General features: G+C 36.3%; 1 non-coding gene across 1 annotated transcript; it reads right to left on the bottom strand.

The window, feature by feature from the left end:
- Positions 1 to 1,000: 1,000 nt before the first annotated feature.
- LOC136307234 (small nucleolar RNA SNORA42/SNORA80 family) lies at positions 1,001 to 1,134 on the bottom strand. Its single transcript, XR_010725896.1, has one exon. It is a non-coding gene; the product is annotated as a small nucleolar RNA SNORA42/SNORA80 family (small nucleolar RNA).
- Positions 1,135 to 25,181: the final 24,047 nt, after the last annotated feature.

Here is a 25,181-nt window from a genome sequence, read left to right as displayed (position 1 = left end):
GAGTGTATAAGTTAAATGGAGAATTGAGGTTGAGGTAATACAAGTGTAAGAGTATAAAAGAGTGACCACATTTAAAAACTGAGAGATAAGATTTAATACAAAGGGAGAGAGGAAAAAAAATGAAGAGGTGAACCTATATCTTTAGTTTCTGAGAAAGTAAAATAAACCAGACAAAAAGTGAAAATATTGGTTTTAAATTGGGGAGAGACATATCCTGATGGGTTTTTTTTAATTGGGAAATTATAATATATGAATATATGAAAGTTCTAAGTGAAAAATTTTAAATCATTTTTTCCAGGTTTTTCATGCCTAGTTCCACTGTGGTACTTTGGGTATCTGTGGCACATAGAACTTGTCTTCTTGCTTCACTAGCCTTTTTTGTTTTGTTTTTTTTTCTGAAGTTAAACCTAGTGCTTTACGTGGACATGAAAGCAGGCTATAGAATTCAGAGACCAGCAAGGGGCCAGAAATTCCTGGAGGAGAGTAACAGCGATAGACTCCTGCATGCGCTCAACCATGATCCACCTGGCATGCCCACTAGGGGGCGATGTTCTGCCCATCTGGGGGCATTGCTACTTTGCAACCAGAGCCATTCTAGTGTCTGCGGCAGAGGCCATTGAGCCATCCTCAGCACCTGGGTCAACTTTGCTCCAGTGGAGCCTTGGCTGCAGGAGGGGAAGAGAGATGGAAGGAGAGGGGGAAGGGTGGAGAAGTAGATGGATGCCACTCTTGTATGCCCTGGACTTCCACATGCCAGGACGGTGTTCTACACCTACCGGTCAGGGCTTCCACTAGCCTTTTAAAAAAGATATTCTATGTCCTAAACCAATGTAAAAGACAACTGCACATCACCTTGAAATCTCACAGTGTGACTTTGATGCCTTGGATGGATGTAGTTCAAGTTGTTTCACTTAATAAAGATTAGAGTGTGTTCTCTTTTAGAAAGTATCAGCAAGGGAAGAAGTTTTTGAAAATACAGGTAAAACTCTTATTTTTTTTCCACTGTGTAATCCACTTCAGTGCCTGCAGCCTACTGGAAGAGGCCAGGCCATCGTTTAAGGCCACAGTCTGCTCTGGCGTGGGACATGACGAGAGATTCATGGAGACAGGCCGGCCAAAAATCCAAATCCATGCATCACACCCCCTATTTCTTAATCTCTGTTCCAGATAACTTCTGTAATAATCAGTATAGGATAGGTTCATGCTACAAAAATAATCCCAAAAGTTTATTTCTTGCCTCTGTTATATGCCTATTTCAGGTTTTAAGGGGGAAAGGACTTCAGACTAATGAATGTTCCACTATCCTCTAAACTTTAAACCCATAACCTCCAGTCGATACAGTGAAGGAGAAGAAGGTGGGGAGTTGTATGTAGGTCAGCTTTTGTGTACCTCAGTACAGAAGGAAACCTGTTATTCCTTCCGACAGTTGTAGTGGTTAGAACAATCCCTCGGTCCTGTCTGACTCTAAGAGGGCTGAGGAATATGGGGTAACACATGCAATTCTGGGAGATGTAACTATCTTTGCCACAATCTACTCTTCTGGTCACTGAGCATTTCTTCATTTTCTCCCCAACAATATAACACATTCAACTTTTCAACAAATGAAAAGAACCCAAATTTCATCCACTCAGGACATGAAGCTTAAGTCTGGTATCTCAGGGTGATGTTTTATAGTTTTATTCAGTGTTTCCAAACATAATTTGTCTTAGACTAGAGCTCTAGGAAACAAAAAGAAAGAACATCTACATCACTTGTAATGCATTGATCATAGGGAATAGAGACAAGGTAATTAAAATAAGATCCTGAGCCTATTCTTAAGGGAAAGGAAGAGGTGGTCAGCTAGCACAGATCCATAGCAAGCTGAACACACATGGGGCGAATATTGTCAGAGCTCCCGCTCTGGGCTGGAGAATACTTTTGCACTTAAACTCAACCCTGTTTTCAAAACCTGAAGGTCTGTGATTCTACCCTCTGGAGTGGTCTTGCTTTCCTGTTATTCTTCTGTGAAATAGCTTTTGTTATTATGGAGAGTCTTGTTTTGGGGCACTATCCAGCTCTTGGAGAAAGCTGAAAGTCCTAAGAACTGTTTTGAGTCTAAAAGATTTTATAATTTGGCTCCCAGCTCTCAGTTTCTTAGCAATATAATTCTCTCAGGAAAGATCAGTAGGATGACTTTATCAATTTGTTTAAAGTCAATGCCTATGTTTACTTTCTCATCCTCAACTCCTCTTTCCACTTGGAGGAGTTGTCTTGAAGCTGAAGATAATTTATTGAAGTCCAATCTTTGTAATGACCTTTGTCTGTTTCAGTTCATTCAGTGGAAAGATTTTATTAAGAAGGATGTCCCTAACCTTTTCATTGCCCTGCCTCATAGTTTTCACTTGAGAATTCTTAGCAGCAGGTGTGAACACCATACCTATCTGATATTTGTCAAGAAGCTGAGTTTAAATTGAGCTCCGTCTCTCAAAATCTCTCAAAATTATTTCCCAGACTTCAGAACCTCAAAGATATCTGCTCTTTCAATATTGGTAGCCTGAGTCTCTGCAATCACTCTATTCTCTTCTATTTCTGCTTGACACCTGACCAGTTTGTTCCTCCATTGGATGTTTTTCTGTGCTATCTTCCCAAATGCACTCTGTAAATATTAGTTCCTCTCTTATTTATTATTAGCTCACATATGGGTCATTATAAATGCCTCCTAAATTCTCTCATAGCAAGTCCTCTCTCCTAATATAACACAGTTTCTATTGTCTACCAGATTAAGACCCTGAAAGCATAATTCTGATCCCATTTATTATTTTTTAAATATCATCATATATTCCTGGGTTCAGGGATCATTTATATACTGAGAACCCATTTTGTGCCAGATGTGATTTCATGGGTTATTTCATGTGATACTGGCAGCAATGTGGGAAATAATTGCCAAAGTCACTCACAAGTGTTTTAGACACAGGAATGTAGGGTAACTTTTTTTTTTAAAATAATTTTATTTTTTTAATGGGGCGACATCAATAAATCAGAATACATATATTCAAAGATAACAAGTCCAGGTTATCTTGTCGTTCAATTATGTTGCATACCTATCACCCAAAGTCAGATTGTCCTCTGTCACCTTCTATCTAGTTTTCTTTGTGTCCCTCCCCCTCCCCTTTCCCTCTCCCTTTCCCCCCTCCCCCCGTAACCACCACACTCTTATCAATGTCTCTTAGTTTCACTTTTATGTCCCACCTACGTATGGAATAATGCAGTTCCTGGTTTTTTCTGATTTACTTATTCTTATTTCACTTTGTATCATGTTATCAAAATCCCACCATTTTGCTGTAAATGATCCGATGTCATCATTTCTTATGGTTGAGTAGTATTCCATAGTGTATATGTGCCACATCTTCTTTAACCAGTCAAGAAAAGTGAAGGCAAAAATTAATGAAGTGAAGGCAAAAATTAATGAACATCAGACTAAGAAGTTTTTGCTCAGCAAGAGAAACTGATAATAAAATAAACAGAAAGCCAACTAAATGGGAAATGATATTTTCAAACAACAGCTCAGATAAGGGCCTAATATCCAAAATATACAAAGAACTTATAAAACTCAACAACAAACAAACAAACAATCCAATAAAAAAATGGGAAGAGGACATGAACAGACACTTCTCCCAGGAAGAAATACAAATGACCAACAGATATATGAAAAGATGCTCATCTTCTTTAGTTATTAGAGAAATGCAAATCAAAACTGCAATGAGATACCATCTCACACCTGTTAGATTAGCTATTATTAACAAGATAGGGTAACTTTTCTCAGTTAAATAGTGCTAACTGGAAGATCTAGCCTTTTAAATATAAACAGTCTTGATTCTAAACCATTAAATCCAGAATGGGAATGAACCCATTTTCATCCAGAGAGAAGTTAAAGCAATAGATGCAATCTATAACGTCTCAGCAATGAAACCAGCTTGAATTGGTGAATGGTTTTGCACATTGCAGGTGAGGTTTGTCTAAATTAGAATGTCTGAGTGCCCGGTACTTTGGTGTCCTTAAGAAGTCACTGCAATTTAACACATCTTTTAGATATATTTAGAATGTCAGTTGTAGACTTTTTTGATAGCATTTATTTTATTTTATTTTTTTCCAACTTTGTAGAAATCCAGCAAGGGTTAGTGTAGGTGAGATGAGGAAAATCTCCTTCAACTGCAAAAATGACAAGGATACCACACTTAAAACAATAACCTGGTGACCACCTTATCAAGTTACTTAGTTGAAGAAACTGATGGAAATAGCACTTGTATTTTTTTTTTGTATTTTTTTCTGAAGCTGGAAACGGGGAGAGACAGTCAGACAGACTCCCGCATGCGCCCGACCGGGATCCACCCAGCACGCCCACCAGGAGGCCATGCTCTGCCCATCCCGGGCATCACTCTGTTGCGACCAGAGCCACTCTAGCACCTGGGGCAGAGGCCAAGGAGCCATCCCCAGCGCCCAGGCCATCTTTGCTCCAATGGAGCCTCGCTGCGGTAGGGGAAGAGAGAGACAGAAAGGAAGGAGAGGAGGGGTGGAGAAGCAGATGGGTGCCTCTCCTGTGTGCCCTGGCCGGGAATCGAACCCAGGACTTCTGCATGCCAGGCCGACACTCTACCACTGAGCCAACCGGCCAGGGCTGTATTTCTTTTTAATACAACAATTTTGTCTCATTCTTTTTCTCGTTACTTAATGCATACTATGATACTTTTAGATTTTCTTTTTTAACAGGCAATGCCATTGCTTAGGACACTCGAATCATACCCTCTCTTTTGCAATTCTTTCACACTTCCAGAAAAAACACTTAAAACTGAGATTGTATGTCTTAGCTCTTAATGTACTCCATTTTTTTCTGAATATTAATTTTTTCCTGGTTGTCACTGTTAAAAAAACAGAGCCTCCTCAGACAACAAGTGTTAGAGAGAATGTGGAGAAAAGGAAACCCTTGTGCACTGTTGGTGGAAGAGCAGATTGGTGCAGCCACTATGGAAAGCAGTATAGAGTTACCTCAAAAATTTTAAATGGAACTATTTTTTGATCCAGCATTTCCACTTCTGGGAAGTTATCTTAAGAATATGAATCACTAATTAGAAAAACACATGCACCTCCATGTTCATTGCAGGGTTATTTGCAATAGTAAAGATCTGGAAACAGCACAAATTCCCATCAATATATGAGAAGATTAAAAAAAGCTGTGGTATATACATAAATGGAATACTATGCAACCATAAAAAAGCAGGAAATCTTGTTTTTTGTGACTCCTTTGGTGGACCTGGAGAACATTATGCTAAGTGAAATAAGCCAGTCAGCGCAATACAAGTACCACATGATTTCACTCATTTGTGGAATCCAGTGAACAAAATGAACAAACAAACAAAATAGAGATGGATTCATAGAGAGCAGGCTGACAGCTGTCAGGAGAGTGGGGTCTGGGTGAGTGGGGTGAAGGGATTGAGCAAAAAGGAACATAAAAAAGAAAAAGAAAATACCCATGGATACAGAAAACAGTATGGTGATTGTGTTGAGGAGGGGAGGGTACAGGGCAGATATATGGCAATGAACAGAGACTTAATTTGGAGGTGAACACACAATCTGGAGTACAAAGACATGCTGTAGAATTTGAGATTTGAAACATGTATTATTATGTTAATTAGTGTAACTCCAATAAATTCAATTAAAAAAGAAATAGCCCAAAATGAAAATAAAAAATAATCTCTGTTCATTATGTGTTAAGACTTATGCAATGTTTTTAAATAGAGCAACGAAGAAATTTGAGGTACAAGTTTTCTCAGTGGTCACACCATTTGGTCATTCAGCCTATTTTTTTTTTTGCATCTAATGCAATCAATTATTTCAGATTTTTAAAAACTATTTTTAGTTACAAAATAATATATAATAGTAAATAAGGTAAAAGTTCAATAAACTAGAACAAATGCATCACCAAAAGACAGGTTCTTTAAGATTTTATGTGGCAAATGTTTTACAAAGCCATTTATATATTGTGTATATAATATATCTTGATATTCTTAACAATACAGAGGCACTTCTAAGATCTGTGAAAATATTGTCATTGACTATCAGATTCTAATGCACCATGGCTTAATTTTATTAGTCAGTCTACTTGGGTTAAATATTTGCCTTTTGATTTTTTTAGGGAGGTGGGTGTAGGTGGGGGAGTAAATACAACTTTGCCATGGCTAACTTTTAAATGTTATTTTTCTAGACTTGATCCTCAAAATTGAAATTGCTGGGTCAAAGTTCAGTGATGTTTTCAATCCTTTAAATACATGTTGTGAGACTGTTTTCCAAAATGATCTTACAACTTCAGGGTTTCAATAGTAAGCCCCTTACACTAGCAAAGGCTAAGATTGAGGAGAGAAAATAACTTCTTTTTTTTTAAACTGGTTTATATTAAGCTTCTTGTTGTGTATTTAGCACTTAATTTATTGCTGGTATTTTTGGAAGTCCCTGAAGGCACAATATTACATTTCGGAAGCCTTGCAAAATAAAGCAAACAACAACCACAAAATAATGGTACATTACTAAAATCTTCTACAGGTGGCGCATTTGAGGCCAATGATAGTCAAAGTCAAATAAATTGCCTCAAGTCATTCAGGGGAAGAGCTGAGATTACAGGTCACATCCTGAAATTCTCCGGCTGGTCTTTCTCCCTCTTTTCCATATGATTTTGGTTGAATGAGCAGTCCCTCGGGGCCTTCATGCAGATAGAGTCACAACCCCACCATACAAGGACAGGTTCATGGTCTCCATTTATCTATTTTTTTTCTTTTCCTGTTAAACACATTTATTACGATGGGTCCTACTAAATCCTTTTCAAATATGTCTGGAGCCATACTGTTCTAAAATTCTAAGAGCTGAGATGACTTTAAATTATTGGGCCAATTCCTTCATTTTACAGAAGGAGAAAACCAGCCAAGGGACGTGTGACAGATTCATGATCTGGCCGAGAAAAGTGGTCTACATTTACCCTGCAGTAAACCCAGGGCGTGCATGGACTGACTGTCATCCAGGCCTGTGTGTAAGTCCAGTACGGGACAGGAACGCAATCGCAGTTTCTGTTTTCTTTTTTCATATTCTGTCTTCCTCAGCTACACATTGTCACTATAAGATTCTTCATTAAAAACAAGCTATAAAATCTCACATCTTTCTCTTACTCCTCACAAGAGGTTATCTAATTTGTAGATTGATTTTGTAACATTAACAATTATAATTAGAATGCTAACATTTAAATTAATTCAGTCATCATCAGTGTTTTTCTTTCTCCTATGATGTCCATTGCTTTGTTTTAAAATTATCATTGTAGATCATTAATAGATATAACAACAAAGAAAATTTCTAACAAGAAAACTTCACAATGCTTTCATTTTACCATATGTTTAACATCTGCTTATTATTTTATATTATTGTCCATATATATTCAGAATTACAATTATTAAATTTTAAATTCATATTGTGCACTAATTTTCCCTTAGTATGTCATAAAACCTTTAGGTCAACCTTGTCTCGTTAATTATGATTTGTAAACATTGTATAAGATTTTATTGTATGTATACATGAAATTTGTTAACCTATTATATCAAATAGGTAGACTATTTATATATTTTTACTCTTATTAAAATATAAAACGATTGACTTTATACATTTTTATGATTTTATATTGAGAAAAACTTTCTTATGATAAATTCTTTATTTAGAAGAATTTATCTATGGTCACTCCACAAAAGTGACATATCAAGTTAACAACATATGAGCATTTTGACAGTTCTTGTTTATATCATAATTCTTTTCCTAGAATATGATATTATTTTGATTGATTCTCACAAAGATGTCTAAAGTGTGAATCATAGCTGACCCACTTTATTAGAGATTTTAAAGTTGTCAGGTTTCTGGCATAATCAGGAAGACAATTGAGATATGTACTAATGCAGTGGTCGGCAAACTCATTAGTCAACAGAGCCAAATATCAACAACCAAATGATTGAAATTTCTTTTGAGAGACAAATTTTTTAAACTTAAACTGTATAGGTAGGTACATTCCTTATCAAGGGAGCACCGCACGTGGTATTTTGTGTGTAATATAAACCTCTGTGCTGGTATATGGTTTGGGGAAAAGAGGACAACATATGATTCTTCAGTATATATAATTATTGCAAGTGATTAAATAATTAAAAATTAAAACATTTAATTTTTTTATTTTTGTAAAAATGTCATTGAAATTTTGATAAGGATTATACTTATAGATAGCTTTGTTAATATAAACATTTAATAACATTAAGTCTTCTAATTCATAAAAGTAAGATATCCATGTATTTTAAAATTTATTTTAATTATATTTATCAACATTTTATAGATTTCAGTATATAAGTATTTCATCTCTTTAGTTAAGTCTGTATCTAACTATTTTATCCTTTTTTGATACTATTTAAATGGTGTTCTCTTAAATTTTTTCAGAAAATTAATGTTTAGAAAAACAATTAATATTTGTATTTTGATTTTATATTTTGAAACATTACTAAATTTGCTCATTAGTTTTAATAGTTATTTTTGTTTGTGTGTGTGTGGTGTGTGGAGTCTTTAGTATTTCTCTTTTTTTAAGTGAGAGGAGGGGAGACAGAGAGACAGAATCTTGCATTTGCCCCAACCGGCAACATCCATCTACAGCCAGTGCTTGAATCAGCAAAGCTATCCTCAATGACTGGGGTGACTTTCTGAACAAATCAAGGGAGAGAAGCAGATGGTGATTTCTGTGTGCCCTGATGGGAATTGAACCCAGGACCGCCATATGCCAAGCTGATGCTCTAACCACTGAACAAACCATCCAGGGCCAGGGTTTTCTATATAAGACAATGTTATCTGCAAACAAGGAGAATGTTACTTTTTTTTTTAATTTTAATACCTTTATTTGCTTTTCGTGCTTAATTGCTCTGGGTAGGATTTCTAGTACTATGTTAAACAAGTGGTGAAGGTGGATATATTGGTCCCAAATCTAAGAGAAAAAGTTTTGGTTTTACACTTTTAAGTATTATATGTGAGAGAGGAAAAAATTTCCCTTTTTTTCTATTAGTTCTCCTGGCTTGCATAAGAATTAAATTGATATGAGACAGATTAATAGGATAAAATGACAAAAGTTAATTACATACAGAGGTTTCACAAAAATATGGGGCCCAAGGACAAGTGTGGCATTTCAGGCTTGCATTTTGAGCTAAGGAAAAAAGGGTTGGTGCTTTGGACTTTAAAAGGAAGGGACACAATTCACATAAAGATGGAAAAGCAAATGTTTGATAAACAACTATTTTCTAGGTTATCTTTAACAATAGGGCACAGAGAGGACTTTGATTAAATGAACTTGACTACATTTCTCCCTGTGGATCACACATAGCTAATATCAAAATATAGTTTTCGATGATGATGGCTTCTTCAAGCATGGTCTCTACTAAAATTTTTTATACAGTTAAGGGGGGAAGGTCAAAGTATTTTCCTGAGTGTTTTTTTAAATAACCCACTTAAAATAATAAATAAACCAAAACAGGCATATTTTTAAAGTGGCAAATTATGATCCCCCTCAGATATTACCTGTGGGCTTTTATATTATGGACTTTATTTGGGGGAGGTAATTTCTTCAATTCTCAGTTTGTTGAGAAGTTTTTCATGGCTGGATGTTCAATTCTGCAAATGCTTCTTTGAATCTATTTAGATGATTACATAAGTATTATCTGTTAATGTGGTATATCACACAAATTGTTTTTTGTATGTCAAATTATTATGCATCTTAGGGATAAATCTTACTTGGTCATGGTGTATGATCCCTTTAATGTGCTGTTAAATTCAATTTTAACAGTGTTTTGTTGAGTAGGTTTTTTTATTTCTATTTATTAGGCATATTCACTTATAGTTTTTTTCATAATATCTTTGGCTTTAATATCAGTGTAACACTGGCCTCACAAAGTAAGTTTAGAATGATTTAGTCCTTTTCAAATTCCTGAAAGAATTTGAAATGAGCTATTAATTCTGTAATGGTTTGCTAAAATTCACCAGTGAAACCATCTAATCCTGGGCTTTTCTTTATGAAGAGATTGTTTGTTACTGACTCAATCTCCTTACTCATTATAAATCTGTTTAAACTTTTTGTTACTATGTGATTTAATCTCAGTAGGTTGGAGATTTCTAGAAACATACTAATTTTTAAATAGGTTATAACAGTATGTTATGGTCTTTATAATTTTATGGCATTAGATTTAATCTTTTCTCTTTTATTTCAGACTGTGTATTTAGCCTTAACTCCATTTTTTTCAATTTAGTTAAAGGTTTGTAGAGTTTGCTTATATTTTCAAAAACCCAGTTCTTACTTTTATTTATTTTTCCAATTCTGAGTTATTTTTATTTCTGCTCTAATTTTTACTTTTTTCTTCCTTCTAAAATTCTAAAATTTTGATGGAACCCAAAGAACCCTGTATAGCCAAATCAACTTGAGGAAGAAAAAAACTGAAAGCATCATATGCTCTGATTTCAAAATATATGATAAAACTATAGTAATTAAAACCTTATGGTCCTGAAAATGACAGACATATAAACCAATTACACAGAATTGAGAGTTCAGAAATAAATCCATACATATAGAGTCAATTGATCTTCCATAAGGGTGCCAAGAGTACACAATAAGGTAAAAATATCTCTTTAACAAATGGTGTTGAGTAAAGTAGATATCCACAGGCAAATTATATTGAACACTTATTTCAAACTATACACAAAAATAAACTCAAAATAAATTAAAGAAATAAATGCTAGACTCCTAGGAGAAAAATAACTCTAAAACTTCTGGAAAATGTTAGATCTCAAGTTGAGTGTCCTTACCACAATAAAGTAAAATAAAATAAAATAAATTTAAAAGCATTGTGATATCCTATATTCCTACACCAGAGGTCCCCAAACTTTTTACACAGGGGGTTAGTTCACTGTCCCTCAGACTATTGGAGGGCCAGACTATAAAAAAAACTATGAACAAATCCCTATGCACACTGCACATATCTTATTTTAAAGTAAAAAAAAAAAAAAAACAAACAAACAAACAAAAAAAAACGGGAACAAATACAATATTTAAAATAAAGAACAAGTAAATTTAAATCAACAAACTGACCAGTATTTCAATGGGAACTATGCTCCTTTCACTGACCACCAATGAAAGAGGTGCCCCTTCCGGAAGTGTGGCGGGGGCCAGATAAATGGCATCGGGGCTGCATGTGGCCCACGGGCCATAGTTTGGAGACTCCTGTCTACACCATAGTAGTAATATTGATTCTTTTCTAAGCCTAAACACGAAAACGGCCTTACTTCAGAATAACATTTTGTCTTCTGCACTCAAATCTTCTCTCTGACTGACCTAAAATACAGATAATATTGACACATTCACTATTTATCTTATTATGTCTGTATGCATCCAAGGAACACAGCAATCACTGTAGGTGACTGGAAAGGTCCAGGCATTTCTCAGCACATGGTACACAGACTCACAACTTTGGGCCTTTGCTGTACCCTGGCATTTCCTCCTTTACTTCCTTAACAGATGAACCCTTACTCATCAGCTCTGGACTCAAAACCCTTAGTTTTGCTGAATTCTAGGTAGGCACAGTCCACTTATATTTGTTCTAACTTCCCTTAGTTATTTAATCATTTAATACTTATTTAGTGGATTTGATGTGGGAACATTTTAATTGCAGGACATGTTTTATTCATTATGATATGATTGCTAGTGTACCTTACATGGGGCCTGGCACCTGGTAGGTCTTCAAACATTTGTTAAATATATGATATCTAAATTGTTTGACTTCTCCAATCCACAAACTAAGTCCTACATCAAAAGGTTTAGAACTACATAAGTAATAAACTACTCTTTTTTTTTTTTTGTATTTTTCTGAAGCTGGAAACAGGGAGGCAGTCAGACAGACTCCCACATGCGCCCGACCGGGATTCACTCAGCATGCCCACCAGGGGGCGATGCTCTGCCCATCTGGGGCATTGCTCTGTCGCGACCAGAGCCACTCTAGCACCTGGGGCAGAGGCCAAGGAGCCATCCCCAGCGCCTGGGCCATCTTTTGCTCCAATGAAGCCTTGGCTGTGGGAGGGGAAAAGAGAGACAGAGAAGAAGGAGAGGGGGAGGGGTGGAGAGCAGATGGGTGCCTCTCCTATGTGCCCTGGCCGGGAATCGAACCTGGGACTTCCACAAGCCAGGCCGACGCTCTACCACTGAGCCAACCGGCCAAGGCCTAATAAACTACTCTTTTAAGTGGCAAGAAAGAGAGAGAGAGAGAGAGAGAGATAGGAAGAAAGAGGTATGAAAAGCATCAACTCATAATTGTTGAACCTTAGTTGTTCATTGATTGTTTTCTCATATGTGCCTTGACCAGGGGATTCCAGCTGAGCTAATGAACCCTTGCTCAAGCCAGTGACCTTGGGCTTCAAGCCAGCAACATTAAGCTCAAGCCAGCTACCATGGGGTTATGTCTATGACCCCATGCTCAAGCCAGTGACCTTGAACTTAAGCTGGTGACCCTGCACTCAAGCTGGTGAGCCTGTGCTCAAACCAGAGACCTCGAGGTTTCAAACCTGGGTTCTCAGTGTCCAAGGTAGATATTCTATCCATTATGCCACCACCTAGTCAGGCCTCAAGGTTTTGATTATATGTCAAGAGCATCAAACATGTCTGTGGAAGTTGCCTCCAATGGAAATATGTGTAATGTTTTTATCAATGTCCTCACCAACTAGTGATGTGTGGAATTAATCCATGTTGGGGGGAAAATCCTAATTGCATTTCCTGATGGAAAATCTTATTAATAGGATCCAAAAACCTGCATTCTCAAATCAGTCCAAGTAGAGAAATGTGATCTTTTGTGAGTTAAATCAAAGTACCAAAGTCTTTAGTTTTCTTCTCTGTTACAATACATTATTAAGTGATGCTATCATCCTCCTGTTTCCCTCAAGACACATCTGGTCGGGTATTGCTTTATTTTCTGATAGCAGAACGAACATCATTACAGAGCTATGCAAATAGTTTAAAAATGGTGATCTGAAATAATTAAAACCCCACTGTGGAAAGCCTGATCAAGATTAAACTGGATGCATACTTTTTTCAGATACACTCTTTCACCAAAATCTAAATGTATTCCATCCAATCATGTTAATTTAAAATTGTACACTGGTAATACATAGACTCAGGCTGAATCTAGTTCTCATTTTCATCCAATAAAAAAATTGCTAGAACACCAAGATCTGGAGTTGGAAATCCATTAATCAAGTTTTTTGACAAATAAAAAAATGGACAAGTCATTCTATATAGAATGACAGTAATATAGCAAGGGTATGTCTTTAAAAAACCATCTGAAGTTTTGCCATTCTCACCACTGCTATGAGCAAATGTTTCTTGGAACTCCATGGGTTGAAGGGGTAAATTCTAACCGATGGGATTTCCTGGAAAAGTGTTTGTCTAGTAAATTTTGCACTCAACTTTTGATTTCCATCATCTATAAATCTAATATTCCTCAATCTCTAATCATTCTAACAAAAAAATCACTGAACTACAACTTTTTGCTTTTACTCCAAAGTCTTCTTTAAATAAATTGCTTTTCATCTGTCTTTTTTCCCCATTACAAAATTTTAAGTCAGGCTCTATTATGTCTATTTCATTTGGCTTGCATAGTCTGATCCTCAGCTAAATAACCTTTCTATTTGGAGGCCACTAGTAGTTCTGCTTGTCTTTCTTCTGATTATTCTTCTCCCTCTCCCAAGTTTCTGAAAGACACTGTTCTCTTTTCATCCTTTTCAGTTCACCACATAAGTTACTTTCCTAGGAACCTGTCTTGGCCTCCAGATAAGCTGAAGTCCTTATCCAGGTGTGAGTTCCCATGCCTGGGAGTTGTTCTTTCTAGCATGTAATAAGTTGTAGTTATTTGTTAGACAAGGACAATGCATATTCAATTGTACTCATAAACTTTCACTGTTTTTTTCTTTTTCTGCTTTCCTGATTTCTATTTATCCAGGTGTTGGGTGAGTCAAAGAACTAGAGGACACATAGAGATTATGGCCATAGAAAGAAAAAGGAGAGAGAAGAGGAAGGGAGAGGGAGAGGGGAAAGGGAGAGGGAAAGAGCCTGTGTGTACACACCAGAGAGAAAGAGAGACAGAGATAAGTAAATAATTTTTATTAGTTTTTTTTAATGCTAGAAGTAAAATGTATTCGAGAATTTATGCTCTCTTAACATTTTTTTTTTTTTATAAATTTGAAAGTATGCCATGATAAATACTAAGATATAAGCATGAATGGAAAGAAGGAATGAGTACTTCCCAACAGGAGTTTGCTAAAAGGTAATAAAAATTGTTTGGGAATCCTCAAAGATTAAAGGAATGAGACCAATTCATTGACAGTTTATTCCAATAGTGACAAAAAATGGGTGACAAATTGAAGATCCTTACTCAGTTCATTCAGCAGAAAAAAGTTTAATCTTTTCTAATTAACACCAATGAATCTATATATCTAGTCTCTGTCTTCCAAAACTTGAGAGATTATTTTGTTAAACAACTTATTCCATGGTCTCTGACAACAAAATCTTTTGATAAAGAAAAATTCTGAATGGATGAATGAACCACAATGGATGAATGAACTACATAAGGTATGTATTGTGTAGCACATACCTGTATTCTGTTCTAGTGTTGCCCTTAACTTATATCAGGGGCTAACAAAGAATCATCTAGTCAATAATTTAGGTTTTTTAAGTCACACATTTCCTGTGGGAATTTCTTAATCTCTCAATTATAAGGCAAAGGCAACCATAGACAACAGCAAACAAGTTAGTATGACTATTAAAAACACCTTTATTTATAGACACTGAAATTTGAATTTCATGTCATTTACATGTGTCATAAAATATTATTCTTTAATTCTGTTCAATCATTACAAATGTAAAATTATATTCATAATTTGTGGGCTGTCAAAAAAAGATCTAAGTAACAAATATCAGGCTAGATTGGACTATGGGCCAAGGTTTATAAATCACTATCTATACTTTTTTTTCTTATATAAGAATATCCTTTCTTAAAATGTATAAAGCTTCTGAGCAGGTGCTGTGTACAGGCCCTTTAACGTCTAGTGATACATTGACAGAGTTCCAAGTGAAGAAATCTTGTCTAACTCGAATTAAGATATATTCCACGTAAATTAATGCACATAATAATTCTATTGTAAAACTTCCCTATTTCAGCAATTTTAAATGGGAAATATGTTAACTCCTGTTTACATACTGGTTTACATATTATTTGAACCATAAAAATAGGGTTTCTTTATCCTAAAACAAAGGGAAAAACACATTTACCATATAGCAAGTTTTCCTGCAACATGAAGGCAATTTGTCTTTAGTATTAGGCATGATCCCCTGAAAAACACAGATTATAACTAATTAAACAAATATGTGTAGTTCTTAAAACAAGGCTAGCATAGAGAAGGCACAAAAAAATGGGTCTATAAACAAAAGATATGTAGTCAAAATGGATATATTTCTATATATGTATAAAACCCTAAAACAATTTTTTCTATATAGTTTAGCTTCAAATGATTAAAAACCATTGGAAGAGATTGGTGGCATATTTATGATTTAACAAAAAATAAGAATCATTAAGATAATGGATTTTATTCAATATAATGATTTATACTTTTTTTAATAATAATTTTATTTTTTTAATGGGGTGACATCAATAAATCAGGATACATATATTCAAAGATAACAAGTCCAGGTTATCTTGTAGTTCAATTATGTTGCATACCCATCAGCCAAAGTCAGATTGTCCTCTGTCACCTTCTATCTTGTTTTCTTTGTGCCCCTCCCCCTCCACCTTTCTCTCTCCCATTCCCCCCTCCCCCTGTAACCACCACACTCTTATCAATGTCTCTTAGTTTCACTTTTATGTCCCACCTACATATGGAATAATGCAGTTCCTGGTTTTTTCTGATTTACTTATTTCACTTCGTATCATGTTATCAAGATCCCACCATTTTGCTGTAAATGTTCCGATGTCATCATTTCTTATGGCTGAGTAGTATTCCATAGTGTATATGTGCCACATCTTCTTTATCCAGTCATCTATTGAAGGGCTTTTTGGTTGTTTCCATGTCCTGGCCACTGTGAACAATGCTGCAATAAACATGGGGCTGCATGTGTCTTTCCGTATCAAAGTTTCTGAGTTTTTGGGGTATATACCCAGTAGAGGGATTGCTGGGTCATAAGGTAGTTCTATTTTCAGTTTTTTGAGGAACCACCATACTTTCTTCCATAATGGTTGTACTACTTTACATTCCCACCAACAGTGGATGAGGGTTCCTTTTTCTCCACAGCCTCTCCAATATTTGCTATTACCTGTCTTGCTAATAATAGCTAATCGAACAGGTCTGAGGTGGTATCTCATTGCCGTTTTGATTTGCATTTCTCTAATAACTAAAGAAGATGAGCATCTTTTCATATATCTGTTGGCCATTTGTATTTCTTCCTGGGAGAAGTGTCTGTTCATATCCTCTTCCCATTTTTTTATTGGATTGTTTGTTTGTTTGTTGTTGAGTTATATGAGTTCTTTGTATATTTTGGATATTAGGACCTTATCTGAGCTCTTCCTTGAAAATATCATTTCCCATTTAGTTGGCTTTCTGTTTATTTGTTATCAATTTCTCGTGCTGAGCAAAAACGTCTTAGTCTGAAATAGTCCCATTCATTAATTTTTGCCTTCACTTCTCTTGCCTGTGGAGTCAAATTCATAAAATGCTCTTTAAAAACCAGGTCCATGAGTTGAGTACCTATGTCTTCTTCTATGTACTTAATTGTTTCAGGTCTTATGTTTAGATCTTTGATCCATTTTGAGTTAATTTTGGTATAGGGGGAGAGACTGTAGTCTAGTTTCATTCTTTTGCATGTGCTTTCCAGTTTTCCCAGCACCATTTATTGAAGAGGCTTTCTTATCTCCATTGTGTGTTGTTGGCTCCTTTATCAAAAATTATTTGACTATATATATGTGGTTTTATTTCTGGACTTTCTATTCTGTTCCATTGGTCTCAGTGTCTATTTTTCTGCCAATACCATGCTGTTTTGATTGTTTTGGCCCTATAATATAGTTTGAAGTCAGGTATTGTAATGCCCCCAGCTTCATTCTTTTTCTTTAGGATTGCTTTGGCTATTCGGGGTTTTTTATAGTTCCATATAAATCTGATGATATTTTGCTCTATTTCTTTAAAAAACATCATTGGAAGTTTGATGAGAATTGCATTAAATTTGTATATTGCTTTGGGTAATATAGCCATCATGATTATATTTATTCTTCCTAGCCAAGAACAAGGTATTTTCTTCCATCTCATTATATCTTTTTAGATTTCCCTTAACAATGGTTTATAGTTTTCATTATATAAGTCCTTTACATTCTTTGTTATGTTTATTCCTAAGTATTTTATTTTTTTTGTTGCAGTCGTGAAGGGGATTATTCTTTTGAGTTCGTTCTCAATTGCTTCATTGTTGGCATATAGAAAGGCTATATTGCCTGACCTGTGGTGGCGCAGTGGATAAACCGTTGACCTGGAAATGCTGAGGTCGCCGGTTCGAAACCCTAGGCTTGCCTGGTCAAGGCACATATGGGAGTTGATGCTTCCAGCTCCTCCCCCACTTCTCTCTCTCTGTCTCTCCTCTCTGTCTCTCCCTCTCCTCTCTAAAATGAATAAATAAAAAAAAATTAAAAAAAAAAAAAAAGAAAGGCTATTGACTTCTGTATGTTAATTTTGTATCCTGCGACCTTACTGTATTGGCTTATTGTTTCTAGTAGTCTTTTTGTGGATTCTATGGGGTTTTCGGTGTATAGGATCATATAATCTGCAAAAAGTGATACCTTTACTTCTTCTTTTCCGATATGGATGCCTTTTATTTCATTGTCTTGTCTGATTGCTCTGGCTAGAATGTCTAGTACCACATTAAATAAGAGTGGAGAGAGTGGACAATCCTGTCTTATTCCTGATTTAAGGGGGGAAGCCTTCAGTTTAGTGCCATTTAATATGATGTTAGCTGATGGTTTATCATATATGGCCTTTATCATGTTGAGATATATTCCTTCTATACCCATTTTGTTGAGAGTCTTAAATATAAAATTGTGTTGTATTTTATCGAAAGCCTTTTCTGCGTCTATTGATAAGATCATGTGGTTTTTGTTCTTTGTTTTGTTGATATGGTGTATTACGTTAACCATTTTACATATGTTGAACCACCTTGGGATTCTGGGATGAATCCCACTTGATCATAATGTATTATGTTTTTAATATGTTGTTGTATTCAATTTGCTTGTATTTTTTTAGTATTTTAGGATCTGTATTCATTAGAGATATTGGTCTGTAGTTTTCTTTTTTTGTGCCATCCTTGCCTGGTTTTGGTATGAGGGTTATGTTGGCCTCATAAAATGTGTTTGGAAGTATTCCTTCTTCTTCAATTTTTTGGAAGACTTTCAGTAGAATAGGAACCAAGTCTTCTTTGAATGTTTGATAAAATTCGCTGGTATAGCCGTCAGGGCCTGGACTTTTATTTTGGGGGAGGATTTTAATGTTTTTTTCTATTTCTTCTCTACTGATAGGTCTGTTTAGGCTTTCTGCTTCTTCTTGACTCAGTCTAGGAAGGTTGTATTTTTCTAGGAATTTATCCATTTCTTCTAGGTTGTTGAATTTAGTGGCATAAAGTTTTTCATAGTATTCTACAATAATTCTTTGTATATCTACGGTGTCCGTGGTGATTTCTCCTCTTTCATTTTGGATTTTGTTTATATGAGTTCTTTCTCTTTTTTCCTTGGTAAGTCTTGCCAAGGGTTTATCAATTTTGTTGATCTTTTCAAAGAACCAGCTCCTTGTTCTATTAAATTTTTCTATAGTTTTTCTGTTCTCTAATTCATTTATTTCTGCTCTGATTTTTATTATCTCCTTTCTTCGGCTGGTTTTGGGTTGTCTTTGTTCTTCTTTTTCCAGTTCCTTAAGGTGGGAAGTTAAGTGGTTCACTTGGGCTCTCTCTTGTTTGTTCATATATGCCTGAAGTGATATGAACTTCCCTCTTATCACTGCTTTTGCTGCATCCCATAGATTCTGATATGTCGTACTGTCATTTTCATTAGTCGGTATATATCTTTTGATCTCTGCACTTATTTCTTCTTTGACCCATTCATTTTTTAAAAGTATGTTGTTTGGTTTCCACATTTTTGTGGGATTTTTTTCCTCTTTTTTGTAGTTGAATTCTACTTTCAAGGCTTTATGATCAGAAAGTATGCTTGGTACAATGTCAATTTTTCTGAATTTGCTGATGTTATTTTTGTGGCCCAACATATGTTCAATTCTTGAGAATGATCCATGTACACTGGAGAAAAATGTATACTCTGTCATTTTGGGATGAAATGTCCTGTAGATGTCTATCATATCCAGGTGCTCTAGTGTTTTGTTTAAGGCCACTATGTCTTTGTTGGTTCTCTGTTTGGATGACCAATCTAGAGCTGTCAGAGGTGTATTGAGGTCTCCAAGTATGATTGTATTTTCATCAGTTTTTGGTTTAATGTCAATAAGTAGCTGTCTTATATATTTTGGTGCTCCTTGGTTTGGTGCATATATATTAAGAATTGTTATGTCTTCTTGATTCAGTGTCCCCTTAGCCATTATGAAATGGCCATTTTTGTCTCTGAGTACTTTTCCTGTCTTGTAGTCAGCATTATCCGATATGAGTATTGCTACACCTGGTTTTTTTTTAGATGTTATTTGCTTGGAGTATTGTTTTCCAGCCTTTCACTTTGAATTTGTTTTTATCCTTGTTACTTCGATGAGTTTCCTGTAGGCAGCATACAGTTGGATTTTCTTTTTTAATCCATTCTGCTACTCTGTGCCTTTTTATTGGTGAGTTTAATCTGTTTACATTTAGTGTAATTATTGATACTTGTGAGTTCCCTATTGCCATTTTATACATTGCTTTCTGTTAGTTTTGTGTCTTGTTTGATCCTTCTCTTTCGTTTTTATATCTTTTGTTTTTATTTGGTTGTATTCCTTACATCTTTCCTCTGTTGCTATCTTTTTTATCTCATGTGCTTCTGTGGTGGTTTTTTCAATGATGGTTACCTTTGAGTAATGAAAAGGGTCCCTACCCTGTTCATTGTAGCGAACTATTTTGTGAGTACTTTTGCACTCCATCGTCCTTTGCTACTGTTAATTTTCATCTTCTCCCCCTCTTTCTTTTTTTTGTCACAGTTTAAATTTTGTTTTATTGTGTTCTTCTTGGAGCTTTTACTTGTGGCTCTGTTTTTTTTTTTGTTCTTTGTATCTGATTGGAGAACCCCCTTTAGTAATTCCTGGAGTGGGGGTTTTCTGATGATAAATTCCCTCATCTTTTCTGTATGTATCTGTGAATGTTTTTATTTCTCCTTCATATTTGAAGGATAGCTTTGATGGGTATAGTATTCGTGGCTGAAAGTTCCTCTCTTTCAGGACTTTAAATATTGGGGTCCACTCTTTTCTAGCTTGTAGAGTTTCTGCTAAGAAATCTGATGATAATCTAATGGGCCTTCCTTTATATGTTGTATTCTTCTTTTCCCTGGCTCCCTTGAGAATTTATTTTTTGTCTTTGGTTTGTGTCAATTTCATTATGATATGCCTTGGGGTAGGTTTGTTGGGGTTAAGAAAACTCGAAGTTCTGTTTGCTTCTTGAACTTGAGGCTTTAGTTCTTTCCACAGGCTTGGGAAGTTCTCACCTATTATTTGTTTGAGTATGTTCTCCATTCCATTTTCTCTCTCTTCTCCCTCTGATATACCTATTATTCTTATGTTATTCTTTTTGATGAAGTCAGATAATTCTTGTAGGGCTATCTCATTTTTGTAAATTTTTGAGTCTGTTTCTTCTTCTCCCTGTTATGCCTCAAGTTGCTTGTCTTCTATTTCACTAATCCTCTCTTCTATCTGACCTGTTCTATTAGCTAAGCTTGTTACTTCGTTTTTCAGCTCGTGAATTTAGTTTTTCATCTCTGTTTGATTTGTTTTTATAGTTTCAATTTCCTTGGACATATATTCTTTGTGTTCATTGAGTTGTTTTCTGAGCTCCCTAAATTGCCTTTCTGTGTTTTCTTGTATATCTCGGAGGACTTTTAGGATTCCTATCTTGAATTCTCTGTTGCCTGACCTGTGGTGGCGCAGTGGATAAAGCGTCGACCTGGAAATGCTGAGGTCGCCGGTTTGAAACCCTGGGCTTGCCTGGTCAAGGCACATATGGGAGTTGATGCTTCCAGCTCCTCCCCCCTTCTCTCTCTCTGTCTCTCCTCTCTCTCTCTCCCTCTGTCTCTCCCTCTCCTCTCTAAAATGAATAAAATAAATAAATAAAGAAGTTGTTTAAAAAAAAAAAAAAGAATTCTCTGTCATTTAGCTCCAAGATTTCCAATATATTAAATTTTTTCTCCATAGATTTTTCATCTAGCTGTGTTACCTCTCTTTCTTTTGTATCCATGATATTCGATTTTCTCTTCCTTAATGGCTTCTGAGGTTGGTTTTGTTGATAATATTAATGAGATTTAATATGAGTAAAAAGTTTAAAAAAATAAAAATAAATCAAAAACAGTTGTTTTTTTTAAAAAATTAATAATGAAATAAAGAAAAATAAAATAAAAATATTAAAATAAGGAAATTATTTTCCCCCTCTTTTTTTCCTCTCCTCTCCTTTCCCTTCTTTCTTGAGAAAATTTCTTGGTGAACTGTGAATTATAACAAACAATGCCTGTGATGGAGAGCCTGAATTGGGGAAAAGTAATAAAGGGGCAAAAAAAAGGGAAAAAAATGAAGAAAAAAAATGATAGAAAAAAAAGGGGGTATGGACCCACAAAAAGCAATTAAGGAAAAAATTTGGGTCAAGAATAAAATGATTTGCTTTTAGGTGTTGGTTGTCTAAGAGTTATGATGAAAGGAATAAGAGGGAAACAGAAAAATGGGGGGACAAATTAAAAAATTACTATTGTATTTAGTGGAACAAGGACTAGATAAAATAAAGAGCCAGGAATGGGAGCACTGCTAGTGAGTTAAAAAGGTGAAGTAAAAACCCCCCAAAATGCCACAAACATAAGTTTGAGTCCCAGATAAGATAATTTGTTTGTTATTGAGGTTTGAATGAGAGGAGATGTAAAGGAGAAAGGAAGAAACTAATATAGAGGGAGAAAAGAAAGAGAGAGAGAGAAAAAAAGAGGGAACCACTAAAATAAGAAAAAAGAAAGAGAGAGAGAGAGAGAGAGAGAGAGAGATAGGGAGTTAAGGGTTTTGGAGTGCAACCCTCATAGAGAGAAAGGAAGAGGAGAGAAAAGATAATGGGAGATGTAACACTTATGGGTAGTGTAGTTCAAGGAGAGGAGAGAGTAAGACCAGCAGAGAGTTAATCGGCCAAATTGGAGGAGGAAAAAAAGTATCAAGAATAAAGATAAGAGAAACAAACGAACAAATATAATAAAATGGGATAGGTTATAAAGTCTGCAGATTATTCTTGATTTTGAGAGGTTATCTTCTTGCTTTTTCTTTTCTCTCCCTCTTCCTGGTCGGTGACTCTGTACCCCGGGTTCTGCCCCTTTGGCACGCTCAGGTAGAGGTTTGCAGTTGATAAGTCTCTATGGCAATGTCATGTATTGTGCTTTAGTCTCGTTGGCAGTCGAAGCTCATTAGCATTTATAGGCTCCGACAGTGAGAGAGTTCGTGTTCCTGGAGCCTTTCTCCTAGTCTTTCCTTCCTCAATTAGTAGCCTGATAATCCAGCTATGGGGTTGCTGCTGCCTCTGCCTGGATAGTAAGAGGCTTAAAGAGCTAGCAACTCCCCACTCTATTTCCACTCAGCACAGGGCTCTGGGTAAGGCTCAGTCAGTCAGAGCTGCTAGCATAATCAGGCAGGCTTTTCGCCCCTCAAAGACCTCTGGCTCTGCTACTCTGTCTGGTAACACAGGCGAGCGTCCACTTTCGGGGCGCTTGGAGAAAACTCTCGCTATCTGCGCGCGCAGACCAGGATATCTGGCCAGCAGTCTCACGCTCTGAGTGAAACCCCCAACCGCATGGAAAAGTTGTAGCGTTGGAATTAGCTCTCACTCCGTCCCCGTGCACGGCTTTTGCAAGGCACTGGGGCGGTCCGAGATTCCGCTTTGGCACACACAAAGGCCCCTGACTGCCCCTCTGTGCGATAACACAGGCGCGCACTGCCGAGGCACTCGGAGGAATCACTCACTATCTGCGCACGCAGACCAGGATATGAGGCTGGCCGCGTTTCCCTCTGAGTGAAACCCCCACCAGCACAGAAAATTTCCACCATTGGAATTAGTTCTCACTCCCTTCCATGCGCGGCTTTCCCAGGGCGCTGGGGCTGCCCAGAGATTCTGCTTTCGGCCCACAGAAAGGCCTTTGACTCTGCCTCTCTGTGGGGTAACATGGGCACCCACTCCCGGAGTTTAGGAAGAACTCTCTCGCCCACTAACTGCGCACCAACCAGGAGACCGGGTAAAATAGCTGCCCCACTTGTCTTTCTTTGTTTGGGTTTGGCGCGGGTGTTAGCTTGTATTGCCTGGGTTGCCACAGGATCAGTTTTTCTTCAGCTTGGATCTCCATGCCACAGCCTGGTTCGGCCGTTTGTGCCGCGGCCTGGATCTATTCACCCCCTTTGCCCGCTTCAGTTTCTATATTCACAGTTACCAGAGAAAGCCGCCCTGTTTAGGTTAGTGAGGAAGGCAGAGCATTTCTTACTCCCTATTTCCTTCAGGGTTTGGTTATATATTTAGCCAATTTTTCACTCGACCATACCTTCGGGTGTATTGCAAAGCATCTGGAGGCTCCAAGTATAGGTTTTTCTTTTTCTGGTTGAAGATCTTGTTGAGTTTTGGGGGAGATTTATTGGTATCGCTTCCTACCCCGCCATTACTCTGACATCATCCTCCATCAATGATTTATACTTTTATTATCCTTGGTCTTGAACAATGTTTTAATAGATATAACATTAGAGTTGTAAAAATATGTCAACAGATTCATTTTTTTTGTTTTATTATCTCTTCTTATTCTCACTACTTGCCTCCAAATGAACAATGATTCAAGAGCTGACAAACTTTCTCACATTACAACTTTAAAGTTCTTGTTTTCATTTTTTCCTACCAGTCAACATACCCCTGCTGGTTCTACGCTAGCATTCATTTCACCATTTTGAAAATCTTTGTAAACAGCAAATTATAGATGTTTTTCACTGTATTTTCTAGGATGATTTAAATGCAAAAAGATTAAAAGGGGATAAATATTGGGGATTAGGTTGCATAATGAAATAAAACTTTTGAAATCAGCTATTTCTCCTCTCAAATAATTTATTGATCAAGACTACATGTACAGAAGATGTAAAATTTTATAAAAAAGATTTTATAGTAATGGTTATCACAGATCTTCTCTATGTTCAGCTATAAGATGGATTTATGTAAGGATCAGGTGTGCACCAGGGCCAGAACAGATTCCTACAGCTCTTTGTTCATTGCCTTTCACAACCATAGTAACAGCAGATTGACTTCAGAGATACGTATTCCCTGAGAGACAGATGCAAGGTATCAATGATCCTAACAGTAACATTTTTTAAAGTAGGAATTAGTTTATTGTCAAAAAATGTTTGCCCTCAAGTGGGCAGGTTAAATGAGTGCAGAGATAAGGAGTGGCAGATAGAAATAGAGAAAGAAAGAGAGAAAATGTATTGGATGCATCTCATTTCTGAGATCTTTGGCACTGTGCAATAGCATAATTGGGCAAGATTCTTCTATCAGGACCTCTGCACTTGTACTTAACAGCTTTATGCTTTGGACCATGTGACTTAAATTTCATGAGTCTCAGTATCTTTATCTGACCAACGTAGCTAATAATATGTTCTTCAGAGTTGTGCTATAAATTCTAAGAGGAAAAACAAAGTCCATATCCCTATTGCAGTTTGATGTTTAATGTATACTGCTCCATTTTCCCCTAGAGAAGTAAATGAGCAGTGGCTAAAACAATACACACATTTGTTACTCTAGAGCAGAAGTAACTCTGTCATAATTAAGACCAACAAAATGTTTTTCTTTACTTTTTGCCATGTCCTTGTCT

Source organism: Saccopteryx bilineata, chromosome 5, assembly GCF_036850765.1.
Source record: "Saccopteryx bilineata isolate mSacBil1 chromosome 5, mSacBil1_pri_phased_curated, whole genome shotgun sequence".
In the NCBI taxonomy this organism is placed as follows: Eukaryota; Metazoa; Chordata; class Mammalia; order Chiroptera; family Emballonuridae; genus Saccopteryx; species Saccopteryx bilineata.
Note: the sequence above shows the minus strand (reverse complement) of the source record. Positions and strands in the feature narration are given on the sequence as shown.